Source organism: Monodelphis domestica, chromosome 2 (genome assembly GCF_027887165.1).
Source record: "Monodelphis domestica isolate mMonDom1 chromosome 2, mMonDom1.pri, whole genome shotgun sequence".
In the NCBI taxonomy this organism is placed as follows: Eukaryota; Metazoa; Chordata; class Mammalia; order Didelphimorphia; family Didelphidae; genus Monodelphis; species Monodelphis domestica.
This window is the reverse complement of record NC_077228.1, coordinates 362,605,255-362,623,085: the sequence shown is the minus strand read 5'-3', so window position 1 is coordinate 362,623,085 and position 17,831 is coordinate 362,605,255. Positions and strand designations below refer to the sequence as shown.

At 38.9% G+C, this 17,831-nt stretch overlaps 1 protein-coding gene across 1 annotated transcript in view; it reads left to right on the top strand.

Moving 5' to 3' along the window:
* Nucleotides 1-1,291: 1,291 nt before the first annotated feature.
* The window catches only part of ASCC3 (activating signal cointegrator 1 complex subunit 3), a 411,239-nt gene continuing 394,699 nt past the window's right edge, over nucleotides 1,292-17,831 (top strand). The window contains exon 1 of the mRNA XM_056818622.1: nucleotides 1,292-1,781. The gene's annotated coding sequence lies outside the window, so the exon portion shown is untranslated. The remainder of the gene's footprint in view (nucleotides 1,782-17,831) is intronic.

The following is a 17,831-nucleotide window of genomic DNA, read 5'->3' as shown; positions in this document are numbered from 1 at the left end:
AGTAAAGTACATTATAAACCATCAGGCTATAAGTGAGTTGATTATCAAACAATTCCAGAGCCTTGAAAACATTTAGTTCATCAATTCTCCAACTTTTTGGTTTCTGGATCACTTTACATTTTTAAAAATTATCAAGGCCCCCCCAAGGAACTTTTGTTTATGTAGCTAACATCTGACAAAACTTACTGTATTAGAAATTAAAATAGGTAAATTGTAAAAAATATTTATTTCATAACTTATTTTAAAACAAGAATATTATATATTAATGCAGATACATTTTAAAAAGAAAATATTTTATAAAACAAAAATTTAGTGAGAACAGTGGCATTTTATCTGTTTATGTAAATCTAATATTTGTCTTAATGGAAGACAGATTCTCCTTTCTGCTTCTGCATTAGGTTTATTTTGATTGAAATATATGAAGAAACTCAGACCTTACACAAGTTTATTTGGAAAGGGGAAACATTTTAATAGAAAATAGTCTAAACATTAGGAAAATAATTTAGACCTTATGCATCTCTAGGATCCAGTGACCACATATTCTGATTGCGAAATGCTGGTTTAGTCCAACTCCTTTCAGTACAAGATTCCTCCAGGATTAGTAAGAATAACTCAGGTTGAATTATAAGGTTTATAAAAGTAAGGGTGGGATAGGGGGTGGGAGGGAAGGTCCGGGAGAAGTTAAACTGGAAACTCCTAGAGCGCAGTGAAAGCGGATCAGTCCCTTGTGCGCTTGGCTCAACTTGTACATGGCAATTAACAACCAATGGATAAGGGATAAGATAAATGAGAGAGAGAGGGAGGGAGAGGGAGAGAGGGAGGGAGAGGGAGAGGGGGAGGGAGGGGGAAGGGAGAGAGAGAGAGAGGGAGGGAGGGAGGGAGGGAGGGAGAGAGAGAGAGAGGGAGGGAGGGAGGGAAAGAGAGAGAGAGAGAGAGAGAGAGAGGGAGGGAGGGAGGAGGAAGGGAGAGAGAGAGGGAGGGAGGGAGGGAGGGAGAGAGAGAGAGAGAGAGAGAGAGAGAGAGAGAGGGAGGGAGGGAGGGAGGGAGGGAGAGAGAGAGGGGGAGAGAGAGAGAGGGAGGGAGGGAGAGAGAGAGGGGGAGAGAGAGAGAGAGAGAGAGAGAGAGAGAGAGAGAGAGAGAGAGAGAGAGAGAGAGAGAGAGAGAGAGAGAGAGAGAGAGAGAGAGAGAGAGAGAGAGAGAGAGAGAGAGAGAGAGAGAGAGAGAGAGAGAGAGAGAGAGAGAGAGAGAGAGAGAGAGAGAGAGAGTGATACGCAAGCGCAGAAGCCACACAAACCTTCCCCCTTCCCAGCCTGTCCCACGCTTGGAGGGCGTGCGCGCACGCGTACGTACGCGGCTCCCGGGAGACGCTCCGGTCTTCCTACTCCGAAACATCCACCCCACTTCTTCTCCACCCTCCCACTTCCTCCGTTTACTGCTCGTCGCTCTGAGGCCGCAAGACCGACTTGGGTCGACCTTGCGAGCCAACGTGCCGACGTTGTCACGTCGATGCGTATACGTCTGCCGGCTTCAGACTGTTCCTCCTGGGCCCCCGCGCCCTCCCTCCGTCTTTCTTCTCCCCTCTCTGTGCGGGTCTGTAAATCAGTTAGTTTATACATATGCGCAGGCGTTGGTGATTCCTTCGCCTGCTGTTTGCCTCTGACTGAGAGAGGCCGAATCCCGGGTTCCTATCGGACTGGAGGCTGACTGGCTGCCGTTTGTCCTCCCTGCCAGGCGTGGAGATCGACTTGGAGAGGCAAAGCATAGAGAAAGAAACGCGGAAGGTAGGAGATGGAGCGATGGGAAAAGTGGGACCCCTTCAGCTTGCTAGGAGGTGTGGAGGGAGGGCAGCGAAACCACCAGGAAGTTGGGCTCGGCAGGGGTTCGGAGGGGCCAGACTCAGCCCTTGGGGGGATGGAAAGGAGTTTCTACTTGTCCATATGCCGCCTTCACTTCTGAACCCCGGGCTCTTCCTCAGAGTTCAGCCCGGAGCTCGAGCTGTCAGTGGTCACCCCCACCCCGGGGCTCCCCTTGAGAGTGGTTACCACCGGTCACTGCACATGTTCAGGTGGAAGAACCGGGCTGGGCGTGGGGGCCTGGAGCGTTAGGGACTGGAAGGGAGTCCTAAATAAAAACGAGGCATTAGCGCCAAAGGTGTGTCCGCCCCAGACTAGTGCAGTTCGGCGAGTTTTTATTCTGAGTGTTTGGATGTTTTTTTTTGTTTGTTTGTTTGCGTTTTTGTTCGAAAACGAAACTTATTACTTCTCAGTTTTCTTCAGTGTGTCAATTTACGTTTTGTTGTGCCTGGGTCTACCTAGAGAAACATCTTCTTTTGGTACAGGTATCAGATAATGAAAGAGTAGGTAGGTATTAGTGAAGAAAGCAGAGAACCTAAGAAGAGCTTTCTAGAGTGCTTAAAAGTTAAAGATGTTCAAGTTTGCTTTATGTGTGTAATTGGAGTACTGCTGCAGTGGAGACTAAAGGTGTGGAGGAAAATTATTGAACTTCATTTTAATAAGTACATTTAAGCAGGTGTTTCTCTTTCTTTTTGGCAGGCTTGTTGAAGTGAAACTAACAAGCCACCTTTTGCTTTATTTTCAATGAGAGCTAGACAGCAATAATGTTTATTAAGCGCCTATTCGATGTTGGACGCTGCTGGGCTTGTGATGATATATAGGGGATATAATATGCCCATTTCATCTAAATCACAGCTTCACTCTAAAGAAGAGTTTTAGGTCGAATTAAAGATAGCTATCACCATATTTCATAAAAATGAAAAACATATTCTTTCTTTAATTTTTTTCTGGTTAAACCTATACCTTTTGCCTTAGAATCAATTCTGTGTATTGGTTCCAAGGCAGAAGAGTGGTAAGGATTAGGCAATGGTGGTTAAATGACTTGCCCAGGGTCACACAGCTAGAAGTGCCTGAGGCCAGATTTGAACCTAGGACCTCTCATCTCCAAGCCTGGCTCTCTATCCACTGAACCACCCAGCTACCCAAGAAAAGCACATTTCTGATTTTAAAGATTCTCAAAAACGACTAATGTATTATTAGTCTTCACCCCATCCCCCCACCCCTTATTAATATATTGTCCCTTGTTATTTTATGATTGGGACAAATATTAGTGATGCTACACCAGAAAAAGTCTTTTTTGAGGGTCAGTGTGGTAAAGAACTGGACTTCGAGTAGGATCTAGAGGGTAGTTTATCGCTGACTCTTAGTATCTCCTGAGCTCGAGCAAGTCAGTTATTTTCCCTGAATCTTGGTTTTCACCTCTGTAAAGTAGAAATTGTATTAAATACTCAATTCATTGTGAGACTCTAAAGAGATTCTCTATGTGATGAAATCTTTATGAAACACAATTGTTAGTTACTTTTGAGGTCCTGGGTTCTTTTAATTAAAAAAAAAAAAAGAATATATATGTTGAACTGAAAAAATGGTTGGAAGATACATATTGGGGAAAACTGACCAACTTGCATGGTAATACTTTAATTATGAAATAAAAAAAATTAAGTTACTAATGTTACTATTGCCTAATTTCCTACCACTAATGAAGTGAATAAAGAATAATTTATTTTTCATCCTTTAAAATTTTTTTCCCCAATTACAAGTGAAACAATTTTTAACATTATTTAAAAATTTTAATTTTGAGCCTCGAGTTCTTTCCCTTTCCATCCTTTAAATCCTCCCACCCATCTTTACTCCCTGAGAGAATTAGAAGTCGGATGTAGATTCTATATGTGCTGTCATGTGAAGTATTTTTTCAATTTTAGTCATTTTGTGGAAGAGATCTCAAACTTCACCCCCTGCTTCCTCCCTACCGCCCGTCCCACCCCCCCACCCCCACCCCAAAGAAAGTGAAATATAGTATGGTTTGGTCTGTACTCCAACTCCATCAGTTCTTTCTTTGGAGATGGGATGATGTTTTTCATGAGATTCTGGGGTTGTCTTGGATCACTGTATTGCTGAGAGTAACTAGGTCATTTACAGTTCATTAAAAATCTGTTACTGTATACAATGTTCTTCTGGTAACACTTTGCATTAGTTCATGAAAGACTTTCCAGGTTTTTCTGAAATCATCCTGCTCTTCATTTCTTATAGCACAATAATATTTCATTACAATCATATACCCCAACTTGTTTAGCCATTACCCAATTAATGGGCCACCCTTCAATTTCCAAATTTTTTGCTACCACAAAAAGAGTGACAGTAAATATTTTTGTACATATAGATCCATTTCCCATTTTGGGAAGCTACTCTTTGGGTTACAAACTTAGTAATGGTATTGTTAGATCAAAGGGCATACTTTTATAGCCTCTTGGGCATAGTTTCACATTGTTCTCCAGAAGGGTTGATAGACTTGGGTTCTTAATCTTTTTTTTTTTAATATCATGGTCTCTTTTGTTAATCTAGGAAGCTTATGGCCTCACAATTCTGTTTTAAAATAACTGAAGGAAATGCTAAATATTAAGTAGACATTAGTGAAAATAGATATTTTTTCTTATTCAAGTACATATATTCCTAAATCTAGTTCATGGTCCCCAAGTTAAGAACCCTTATTCTAGACCAAATCTAGGGTTAAAGATACTTATTGATCCACTTTTTTCTTCCACTTATCAGAGCATATGTTCTTCCTAGAACCCTGATTCGTGGACTTTTTAAAAATTAGGAAACTTGACATGAAGCCGTTTACCTATAGCTGGCCAAGTCAGGGTTGTTTTTTTTCCAGTAATATTAAATTGTCAATATGTATTTTTAACCAGTGTTATAAATAAAGAAAACACAATAAAAATGCTCCACCTGCAAATTAATGGTCATGTAATTAGTGATACTCTTGACCTACTTATATCAAGAAGCTAGTTAATTTGCCAGTGAATAACCAACTAGATGAGTGAATTCTTTTTATATTAAAGTCTGGCTAAATATAAATATTGCCAGTACATTCTCTTCTCATCCACTTCTCTCTTTATTACACTTTATGTACCTGAGACCTTAGATTCAGGGTAAACCTTTTAAAGTATTAGATCATGGAAAAAAATTTCAAAGTTTTGTTCATTGCTATGTTGGCAGACTTTTATTTCAGCACTGACTATTTATTAGTATGATTGTGGATTTTTTCTTCTGTTAATATGTTCACCATAATAGCATGATGTGATGAAAGGCATAGTGGACTTCAGAGTCAGTACTGTTTAAGGCTCTCTCTCTGACACATACTGAACTTGACAATTGCATATCTATTTTTATAGAGAAGCTTCTTAGGATGCTCACTATACTAATATCCCTAGAGTGTGTCAGTCAAGTAAGCCTTTAGTATGCCAAGTTTGGGAGATATCAAGAAAGGCAAAAATGTAGTCCCAGCTCTCAAGGAGCTCACATTTTCATGGAGGAAATAACATTTAAAATTTAGGTTTTAAAGTTATATATGCAGCTTAGAGGGAAGGTAATCTCAGAGGGGAAGGTATTGGCAGCAGGGGAGACTTGGAAAGTTCTGTAGAAGGTCAGATTTCTGCTGAAACTTGGAGATGGGAGAAACTGAGAACCACTGGTGAAGAGGGAGTCCATGGGAAATTTTAAGTTTCTGATGTGAGGAAGACCAAATAAGTCAGAGTAGCTGAATTATAGAGTGAATGGGAAGGTGATGGGGAGAAAGATATAAGAACTAGAAAGGTAGGAATGGGCCAGCTTGTGAAGAGTTTTACATGATAATTAGAGGACTTTATATGTTATCCTTTAAGTAATAGGAAGCCATTGGAGTAGTGAGTACAGGGTTAAATAATTATAATCACAATTAAAACACTATGAACAAAAAGGCCAAATAATTTTGGTGATCACTATTTTTTTTAACCCTGGAGTCAATACTGTGTATTGGTTCCAAGGCAGAAGAGTGGTAAGGGCTAGGCAATGGGGGTCAAGTGACTTGCCCAGGGCTACACAGCAAGGAAGTGTCTGAGGCCAGATTTGAACCTAGGACCTCCTGTCTCTAGGCCTGGTTCTCGATCTACTGAACCACCCAGTTGCCCACTGATCATCACTATTAAATGACATAAAGTCTTCTTGCAGCCCAATAGCCTACTCTCAATATCCTTATTTAAAAAAAAAAAATTTATACCCTTACTTTCCATCTGGCAGAAGAGTGGTAAGAAATAGACAACACTGGAGTGCAGAGGACCAAAAAATGATAGGAATCCTTAGCCTTCAGTAAATAGGAAATCTCAAGTTGATCAAGCTGATTGCAACACCTAATAGATAAACTATTGGTAGCATCTGTTTTCCTGTTTTATTTAAAATGATTCCTGCAGAAATTGCCTTCAATCAATGCCTTTGAGACTTTCCTCAGTGTGGAATTGCTTTTTGCTTTAGAAAGTAGATTTTTTAAATAACATTTTTTGTGGAAGTTTTTTGCAGGTCTTTTCCATTTAATTTGAATGCTTTTGAATTAAAAAAACAAAAAACAAAAAAACCTCTTACCTTCCATCTTAGAATCAGTACTGTGTATTAGTTTTTAAGGCCAAACAGTGGTAAGGGCTAGGTAATGGGAGTTAAGTGCTTTGCTTAGGGTCACTCTGTTAGAGGTGTCTGGGTTCAAATTTGAACCCAGAACCTCCCATCTCTAGGTCTGGCTCTCTATCCACGGCTACCTAGTTGTGGTGAAAGTAACATTTCTTGTTCATGAACTTAATATTATTTTTAGTAATTAGTTGAAAAAGTTATGAGAAATATTTGCCTGACATATAACAGCTGCTTAATAAAATGTTCATTTTTGGGGGCAGCTGGGTAGCTCAGTGGATTGAGAGCCAGGCTTAGAGATGGGAGGTCCTAGGTTCAAATCTGGCCTCAGACACTTCCCAGCTGTGTGTTCCTGGGCAAGTCATGTAACCCCCATTGCCTATCCCTTACCGCTCTTCTGCCTTGGAGCCAATACACAGTATTGACTCCAAGACGGAAGGTAAGGGTTTAAAAAAAAAATGTTCATTTTTATTAATGTGCTAGCTACTTAAGAAAATACTTGAATTATAAAAGAAGGATGATTTTGGTATTGCAGAATTATTGTAAATGTATGTGAGAATTACTAATAAACAGGTATAGCGGAAACAATTTTAGCATTTTCAGATCAATCTCTTTAATATTTGTTCCTAACAGCACTTGCTATAACTAAGGAACTCATAATTCACTGGTGCTGCTTCGGTGTTTGGCTGGTGTATTCTAGTGTTTTCTGATATCAGCAGGATATCTATTTGAAGTTCTAATTTTAACAAAGGCATCAGTCTTAGAATTAGGGACATATTTGAAAAAAAATACACACAAACCTTTGTGCTGAACTTCTTGATGATCATATTCTTTTTTTTTTTTTTTTTTTTTTTTTATATATATTTTTTTTAATATATTTTATTTGATCATTTCCAAGCATTATTCGTTAAAGACATAGATCATTTTCTTTTCCTCCCCCCCACCCCCCATAGCCGACGCGTAAGTCCACTGGGCATTAGATGTTTTCTTGATTTGAACCCATTGCTTTGTTGATAGTATTTGCATTAGAGTGTTCATTTAAAGTCTATCCTCTGTCATGTCCCCTCAACCTCTGTATTCAGGCAGTTGCTTTTTCTCGGTGTTTCCACTCCCATAGTTTTTCCTTTGCTTATGAATGGTGTTTTTTTTCTCCTGGATCCCTGAAAGTTGTTCAGGGACATTACACCGCCCCTAATGTAGAAGTCCATTACGTTCGATTATACCACAGTGTATTAGTCTCTGTGTACAATGTTCTCCTGGTTCTGCTCCTCTCGCTCTGCATCACTTCCTGGAGGTTGTTCCAGTCTCCATGGAACTTCTCCACTTTATTATTCCTTTGAGCACAATAGTATTCCATCACCAACATATACCACAGTTTGTTCAGCCATTCCCCAATTGATGGGCATCCCCTCGTTTTCCAGTTTTGGGCCACCACAAAGAGCGCAGCTATGAATATTTTTGTACAAGTCTTTGTGTCCATTATCTCTTTGGGATACAGACCCAGCAGTGCTATGGCTGGGTCAAAGGGTAGATATTCTTTTGTCGCCCTTTGGGCATAGTTCCAAATTGCCCTCCAGAATGGTTGGATCAGTTCACAACTCCACCAGCAATGAATTAATGTCCCTACTTTGCCACATCCCCTCCAGCATTCATTACTTTCCTCTGCTGTTATGTTAGCCAATCTGCTAGGTGTGAGGTGATACCTCAGAGTTGTTTTGATTTGCATCTCTCTGATTATAAGAGATGTGGAACACTTCTTCATGTGCTTGTTAATAGTTTTGATTTCTTTATCTGAGAACTGCCTATCCATTTCCCTTGCCCATTTATCAATTGGAGAATGGCTTGATTTTTTGTACAATTGATTTAGCTCATTATAAATATGAGTAATTAAACCTTTGTCAGAGGTTTCTATGAAGATTTTTTCCCAATTTGTTGTTTCCCTTCTGATTTTAGTTATATTGGTTTTGTTTGTACAAAAGCTTTTTAGTTTGATGTAGTCAAAATTATTTATTTTACATTTTGTGATTCTTTCTATATCTTGCTTGGTTTTAAAGCCTTTCCCCTCCCAAAGGTCTGACATGTATACTATTCTGTGTTTACCCAATTTACTTATGGTTTCCTTCTTTATGTTTAAGTCACTCACCCATTTTGAATTTATCTTGGTGTAGGGTGTGAGGTGTTGATCTATTCCTAGTCTCTCCCACACTGTCTTCCAATTTTCCCAGCAGTTTTTATCGAATAGTGGATTTTTGTCCCAAAAGCTGGGATCTTTGGGTTTATCGTATACTGTCTTGCTGAGGTCGTTTTCCCCCAGTCTATTCCACTGATCTTCCTTTCTGTTTCTTAGCCAGTACCAAATTGTTTTGATGACTGCTGCTTTGTAATATAGTTTGAGGTCTGGGACTGCATGGCCCCCATCATATGTGTTTTTTTTCATTATTTCCCTGGATATCCTTGATCTTTTGTTCTTCCAAATGAACTTTGTTATGGTTTTTTCTAAATCAGTGAAGAAGTATTTTGGTAGTTCAATGGGTATGGCACTAAATAGATAAATAAGTTTGGGTAGGATGGTCATTTTTATTATATTGGCTCGTCCTATCCATGAGCAGTTAATGTTTTTCCAATTGTTCAAGTCTAGTTTTAGTTGTGTGGCGAGTGTTTTGTAGTTGTGTTCATATAGTTCCTGTGTTTGTCTTGGGAGATAGATTCCTAGGTATTTTATTTTGTCTAAGGTGATTTTGAATGGGATTTCTCTTTCTAGTTCTTGCTGCTGAGCTGTGTTGGAGATATATAGAAAAGCTGATGATTTATGTGGGTTTATTTTGTATCCTGCAACTTTGCTAAAGTTGTTGATTATTTCAATTAGCTTTTTGGTTGAATCTCTAGGATTCTTTAAGTAGACCATCATGTCATCCGCAAAGAGTGATAACTTGGTCTCCTCCTTGCCTATTCTGATGCCTTCAATTTCTTTATCTTCTCTAATTGCTACTGCTAGTGTTTCTAGTACAATGTCAAATAGTAGAGGTGATAATGGGCATCCTTGTTTCACTCCTGATCTTATTGGGAATGCATCTAGTTTATCCCCATTGCAGATGATATTAGCTGTTGGTTTTAGATATATACTGTTTATTATTTTTAGGAATGACCCTTCTATTCCTATGCTTTCTAGTGTTTTTAATAGGAATGGGTGTTGTATTTTATCAAAGGCTTTTTCTGCATCTATTGAGATAATCATGTGGTTCTTGCTAGTTTGCTTGTTGATGTGGTCAATTATGTGGATGGTTTTCCTAATGTTGAACCAGCCCTGCATCCCTGGTATGAATCCTACTTGATCATGGTGAATGATCCTTCTGATCACTTGCTGGAGTCTTTTTGCTAGTATCCTATTTAAAATTTTTGCATCTATATTCATTAGGGAGATTGGTCTATAGTTTTCTTTCTCTGTTTTTGACCTGCCTGGTTTTGGAATCAGTACCATGTTTGTGTCGTAAAAGGAGTTTGGTAGAACTCCCTCTTTGCTTATTATGTCAAATAGTTTGTATAGTATTGGGGTTAATTGTTCTCTGAATGTTTGATAGAATTCACAGGTGAATCCATCAGGCCCTGGGGATTTTTTCTTAGGAAGTTCTTTGATGGCTTGATGGATTTCAATTTCTGATATGGGATTATTTAAGAATTCTATTTCCTCTTCTGTTAGTCTAGGCAGTTTGTATTTTTGTATATATTCATCCATTTCTCCTAAATTGGTGTATTTATTGCCATATAATTGGGCAAAGTAATTTCTAATGATTGCCTTAATTTCCTCCTCATTGGAGGTGCTGTCCCCCTTTTCATCTTTAATGCTGTGAATTTGCTTTTCTTCCTTCCTTTTTTTAATTAGATTGACCAGTACTTTGTCTATTTTGTTTGTTTTTTCAAAGTACCAGCTTCTTGTCTTATTTATTAAATCAATAGTTCTATCACTTTCGATTTTATTAATTTCTCCCTTAATTTTTAGGATTTCTAATTTGGTTTTCTGCTGGGGGTTTTTAATTTGATCGCTTTCGAGTTTTTTCAATTGCATTTCCAATTGATTGATCTCTGCTCTCCCTTGTTTGTTAATATGAGCTTTCAGGGATATGAATTTGCCTCTGATTACCGCTTTGGCTGCATCCCAAAAGGTTTGAAAGGATGTTTCGCCATTGTCATTTTCCTTGATGAAATTATTAATTGTTTCTATGATTTCTTCTTTAGCTAAACGGTTTTGGAGTATCATATTGTTTAATTTCCAATTGGTTTTAGATTTGGTTTTCCATGTACCATTACTAATCATTATTTTTATTGCCTTGTGATCTGAGAAGGCTGCATTCATTATTTCTGCTTTTTTGCATTTGTGTGCTATGTTTCTGTGACCTAATGTATGGTCAATTTTTGTGAATGTGCCATGTGGTGCTGAGAAGAAGGTGTATTCCTTTTTATCCCTATTTATTTTTCTCCATATGTCTATTAATTCTAATTTTTCTAAGATTTCATTCACTTCTTTTACCTCTTTCTTATTTATTTTTTGATTTGATTTATCTAAATTTGATAATGGTTGGTTTAAGTCTCCCACTAGTATGGTTTTATTGTCTATTTCTTCCTTCAATTCTCCTAGTTTCTCCATTAGAAATTTGGGTGCTATATTATTTGGTGCATACATGTTGATTAATGATATTTCCTCATTGTCTAGAGTCCCTTTTAACAAAATATAATTACCTTCCCTATCCCTTTTGATCAGGTCTATTTTTGCATTGGCTTTATCAGATATCATGATTACCACTCCTGCCTTCTTTCTATCAGTTGAGGCCCAGAAGGTCTTACTCCATCCTTTAATTCTGACCTTGTGGGTGTCAACCCGCCTCATGTGTGTTTCTTGAAGACAACATATGGTAGGGTTTTGGATTCTAATCCATTCAGCTATTCGTCTACGTTTTATGGGTGAGTTCATCCCATTCACGTTCAAAGTTATGATTGTCATTTGTGGACTCCCTGGCATTTTGATTGCCTTCCCTAATTCTAACCTTTTCTTCTTCGGCTCTACCTTTTAGTCCAGTGATTTACTTTGAATCAGTCCCCCTTGTCCCCTCCCTTGATGTTTCCCTTTTTAGTCCCTCCCTTTTTGTTCCCTCCCCCTCCCCCCTCTCTTTCCCTCCCTTTTTGTTCTCCCTCTCCCCCTCCCCCCCTTGGTTTTCCCTTCTCCTTACCCTTGTTGGGTAAGATAGAATTCAAGATCCCAATGGATCTGGATGTTTTTCCCTCTCAGAGTTGATTTCCCTGAGATTGAGGTTTAAGTAACCCCCTCCCCTCTCTTCCTCTCCTTCTTATAGGAGTTTTCTTCCCCTCCCCTTCCCCTGTGAATCTTTGTGTGAGAACCATTATTCTATTTGGTCTTTCTTTACCCCCTATTTATACATTACATTTTCCCCACATATTAGTATACATAGGTTGATATAAATGTAGTCCTTATAGAAGAGAGTTTGAGTAAAAGAAGATAACATTTTTCCCCTTTCCTTAATATTTACCTTTTCAGGTATTCCTTGCTCTTTGATTTTCGGTATCAAACTTTCCACAGAGCTCTGGTCTTTTCTTTGCAAAAAGTTGGAAGTCTTCTATTTTGTTGAATGCCCATACTCTCCCTTGGAAGTATATAGTCAGTTTTGCTGGGTAGCTGATTCTTGGTTGGAGACCCAGCTCTCTTGCCTTTCTGAAGATCATGTTCCATGCCTTACGATCATTCAGCGTAGAACTTGCGAGGTCTTGTGTGATCCTGATTGGCAGTCCTTTATATCTAAATTGTCTTTTTCTGGCTTCCTGTAGGATTTTTTCTTTTGTTTGATAGCTTTGGAATTTGGCAATTACATTCCTGGGAGTTGTCTTTTGGGGGTTTAGTGTAGAAGGTGTTCTGTGAGCTCTGTCAGTGGATGTATTGCCCCCTTGTTCTAGAATCTCTGGGCAATTTTCTTTGATTATATCTTGTATCACCATGTCCAGTTTGGTGTTTATTTCTGGCTTTTCTGGGAGTCCAATTATTCTTAAATTTTCTCTTCTCCCCCTGTTTTCCAGATCTATCACCTTGTTGGTGAGATATTTTATGTTCTCTTCTAATTTCTTGGTGTTTTGGCTTTGCTTTATTAGTTCTTGCTTTAAAGCCTGGTTTTCTTTTACAGTTTGGTCAAACTGGTTTTGTAGATGCGTGAATTTCTTTTGCATCATTTCCCACTTTTCCTCCCAGAGGGCTTCCATCTTTTTGGTCCTTTCTGATTCAAATTCTTCATGGGTTTGTGGAGAGTTTCTATTTCCTTTGGAAGATTTTGGAGAATTTTCTTGTATATCTTCTTCTATCTGCTCTGTATTTTGTATTTTGGCTCCATAGAATGTGTCCAGAGTCGCCCCTTTCTTCTTATTTTTCTTGGTATTTTGGGGCTTCTGTGCTTCTGTGGAATTTGTCATCTCTGAACGTGGAGGATTGGCTTTTCTTGTCTTTGTCTGGTGATCAGTGGCTTTAGTCCTGGGCAGATGTTGGTTCTATGAGCGTTCCCTGGGTTAAACTGAATATGCCTCACTGGAACTGGAATGGAAGGGTCGGACCACGAGGACACACTCTCCCCCTGGCTCGATTTCCGGAAGTTGCCTTCAGAATCGCTGGCCGTGAGGCTGTTTCGTCGGCCTGCGGGGGGATGGGCTGCCGCTTCCCCAAGCTCCGAGAGCACAGACTTTCACTGAGACTTGGATAGCAGGATCCAGCCCGTGAGGCTGTCTTGCCCGCCCTGAGGGTTGCTGTTGTTTTGACCAGCTCTCTGCAGCGGAGGCCCCAGGCAGTAACTTTCACCCGGACAGACCGGCTCTTTGCAGCGGAAGCCCCAGGCAGTAACTTTCACCCGGACTGGGACTTGGGTAGAAGACCCTGAGGGTTGTTGTTCCTCAGACCCTGCTCTCTGAGCCCGGCGCGGCTGCCGCTTCCGGGAGCCTTGGACTCTGCGCTCCTACCCCTGAGGTCCGAGGGATCTCGGGTTCTGGCTTTTGAGGGGAGCCGTACCTTTTGAACCGGGTCCAGGTCCAGGAGGAGGGTTCCCAGGGTCTGTGCTGTTGATCGTTTTGAATTTCGGCGCCTTAGGAGCTTCTAGTTTGAGATCGGTCGGGAAGGGTTTTCCGGAGATCTGAACTTCAGCTTTCTCTAAGCCGCCATCTTAACCGGAAGTCCGATGATCATATTCTTATTGCCCACTACTTCTTTGCTTTAGGAACAACTTTTCTGACAGATTTGCTTAATGAAATAACATAAGATCCTAGGATCCAAGATTTAGATCTGGTCATCCAGTCTACTCATGATGATGTTATAGTTGAGGAAATTGAGGACCAGAGTGATTAAGCTATTTTGTTCAAGGTTATACAGAAATAGGAGGGATTTGAACCCAGGATCTCTGACAACAAATTTAGTCTTTCTAACACTACCATTCTGTTCCACAGTAGATTCTGAATCTGTGTCACTTTATCCCATATCTGGCACATGAATGCTTGAGCAGTTAAATTTTTCTGAACATTCAGCTCTTGTCACAGTTAAACAGAATTTATCTTTAAAAATAAATTTTTATTTATCTTTGGTTTTCACCTTACATTTCTTAGTATATCTCTTCCTCATTCCCTTCCACAGATCCATTCCTTAAATCAAATAAATATGAAAAAAATCCATTAAACTTTTTTCAATAAAATAAATAATTTTTCTCCCTACCACCTCTAATTCCATACTACCTCCACCCTGTACTGCACAAGGGAATTCTTATACATGCATAGCATAGTGAAGCAAATCAAATTTCCATATTGTCCATATCCAAAAATGTCTCATTTCTTTATATTTATTACTTGTCAGGAAGTAGGTAATCCTCTTTATCATTGATCTTCTGGGATCATATTTGACCGACTGCATTGACTACAGTTCTTAAATTTTTCTAAGATGTTAGGTTTTGCAGTGTTATAGGATAAATTGTTTTGCTGCTTTATAATCACTTCACTGTTTATTGTATCAGTTTATCCGAATTTTACCAGTTTTTTAAGTCTCTCCCTTAAACCATCTTAAATTGCTAATTAATTTATGGAATTATTAGTTAAATAAGGTAATAGGACCACCAGCTTTTCCCTCTGGATTGAGTAGGGACAGTTATGTCCAGGTCTTTGTATTTTCTGGGGAAGACCACTTTGTGAATGGGAAATAATTTTTCAATCACAATTCTTTATTTCCCCAAGCAGGCACATATAGTACAGGGGCAAATGGCACAAAGTACGGAGACAAGCAGCACAGGTATATAGAGGCATGGGAATAGGGATGGGCTGTGGAGTAGAGTAGTAATGCAGGAAGGCATGAAGTATGGGGAAGAAAATGGGAAGGGGGAGAGGCACTTTGAGTCACTTACATAATCATGAATTGGAGCTGGGAGCACTTGAATGATGGAAGAGTTTAGGATCTCATTTTTATGGAATTTTGGTGGACAGACTCTTAACCACACCACTTTGAGGTTAGTTCAATAACATCCACATCATCTCAAAGTTGTCACCAACTTACTGAGGATGTCTGGAGCTTATTAAAGTTTACTTACCATGGGCAGTTAACAAGACCAAAGCACTCTTACAGTAAGGCCTAGCTGACATCCTTTGATTTAGCCCATAGCCCATGGATGTGACTTTTAGATGATAACTAACCATTTTGCTCTCTTTATCTATGGGACACACTGTAAATGATTTTTAGATTCCTCTTTACAATTCCTGCCATTGTTACTTTATATTGGCTACTTTAAAACTTAGCTGCTATGGAAGAACCAGAAAAAGGTACAGCTTTTTTTTTTTTTAAACCCCTATCTTCCAACTTAAAAATCATTATAATAAGTATAGGTTTCAAAGCAAAAGAATGTTAAGGGCTAGGCAATTGGAGTTAAATGACTTGCCACAGTTGCACAGCTAGGAAGTGTCTGAGGCCAGATTTGAACCTAGGGTCCAAAACATTCCATTACATTTATATATTGTCATTTATTCAGCCATTCAAAAATTGATAGGTATCCCCTTTGTTTCCATTTCTTTTCTACCACAAAAGAGCTTCTATAATTAGTTTTGTATGTGATCTTTTCCTCTTTCTTTGGTCTTGTAGTGATATCTCTGATTAATGATAACAATATCAACTAGTATTTATGTAGTGCTTTAAAGTTTGCAAAATGTTTTACATATGTATCATTTGATCCTCACAAGGACCCTGTGAGGGGAGCTGCTCTTATACTTTTACAAATGAGGAAACCGAGGAACAAAAATGTTAAGTAAATTGAGGGGTTAATTGTTGGAGGCAGGATTTGAACCCTGCCTTTAAGTCTTGTGCTATATCCACTGTGTCACTTAGCTTCTTTCAAAAGGTTAGTGGTAATGTATGTATTAGCAACTTTTTGGATATAATTACAAATTGTTTTCCAAAATGGCTGGGTCAGTTTACTTCTATCACTAGTGTTTTAATGTGCCTATTTCCACACAATCGCTCTAACTTTTGCTATTTTAAAAAATTTAATCAACTATGCCAATCTGATAGATATGCATTACTTTAATTTGTTTTTCTAACTATTAATGCTTTTGAACATTTTTTTTCCATATGGCTATAAACAATTTGATTTTTTTTCCTTGAGTATGGCTCTTATTCTGAATCAATTTGATTCAATTCCTTGTATATTATAGAAGTGAACCTTTTATCAGAAAAGCTTGCTACAAAAATTATTTTTCCCATTTGTTTCCCATTTAAATCATTGCTACACTGGTTTTGTTTATCCAAAACCTTTTAATTTTTATGTAATCAAATTTGTTCACTTTATAGTCTGGTAACCTCCTTATCACTTATGAACTCTTCCCTTTTCTATAGATGTCATAGATAATGATTTTCTTGCTCCTCTTATTTGTTTATGGCATGTCCTTTTTATATCTAGGTGATATGGCCTTTTAGAGGAAAAGGTATGATGTAGTCTTCAGTATATGTTAAGAAATGAATGAGTATGTTAAGAAGAAAATATAAGAAGAGAGTATAGAGAGAAGAAGATTAAGGACAGAATTTTGGGAGACAGCCTCACTTATGGTTGGAAGAAGAGGAAATTAGGAAGCAGACACTCAAATGGATTAGAAAGGAGAACAAGGAGACAAGAATATTAGAAAAAGTCAAGGGAAGAAAGGATCAAGTAGGAGAGTATAGCTAGGAATATTTGATGCTATAGAAAGGTTAATGAGGTGGATTGAAGAACAAGGCATTGTTTTTTTGTGAGAGAGCAATATTGCAGAAAACCTGGAGAAACAGATGCAATGAATGGAAGCTTGGAGATCCTCCATCAAGGAAAATTTCAGGGGAGAATGTGACCTGGAGGAAGGCAGTTAAACAGAGAAACTCAAACTGCTGCTGGGAACTCTAATTCTGGACACTTGAGGAGGAAGGGCTGAAAAGGTTTCCTCTGCCTGTTGGTTACTGAATTTTCTCTCTGTAATACTAGAAGTTTGACTCTGAAGATCTTTAAACTGTTAACAACATCCCTCTTCTAAGACTATATAATTTTACTCATGTTAAGATTTACTTTAGATCAGGGAAGTCCTAACCCCTCTCTCCTATCCAAACTCCTTTTCCCCTCCATCCTTAAAATAAACCTTTGTTTCTAACAAATTGAGAGTGAGCTATCTGTCAGATTTTCAGTCAATTTACTCATTCTAAATCCCAGCTTCTCACTACCTTATTGCTCTGTGTGGTTGCTCAGCAATCCCATATTACCATAAACCACCTAAGAAAAGATCCACCTAATACAATTTTGTAATTTATAATTTTATAATTAAGAGGTGTTGGGATTAGCAAGGAAGTCTTTTGGAATCCTACAGTTCACTGACAGGGGCTGGAGTGACAGTTTGAACAGCAAGGGGTTATGGGAGAAAACTGTTGCCTGGGGGCCATTCTGGAGAGCCCTGGGTCTTTCCTCTCAGGACTGAAAACTAAACAGTTAAGTTTCTGAGTGGCTGAAAGGACCCCTGAAGCCATGAGAGAAGACCTTGATTCCTGCCTTTAATCCTGAAGCTGTTTCTCTCAAAGAACTACTGCTTTCCTCCACCTGCTACAAAGAACACAAGTTCCTGAGGAGGTGCAGGCTAGGACTTCTCTCAAAACCCAGAGCCCCACCCTCTGGGTTCCTCCTGATCTCTCCTTGCCTTTCCTAAACTGTTGTCAAGATTAATCCTTTAGATAGACTAGCAATTTAGATTATAAAAAGAGCAGTCAGTTCAGAAAAGGGCAGACGCCTTTGTGGGCATTTG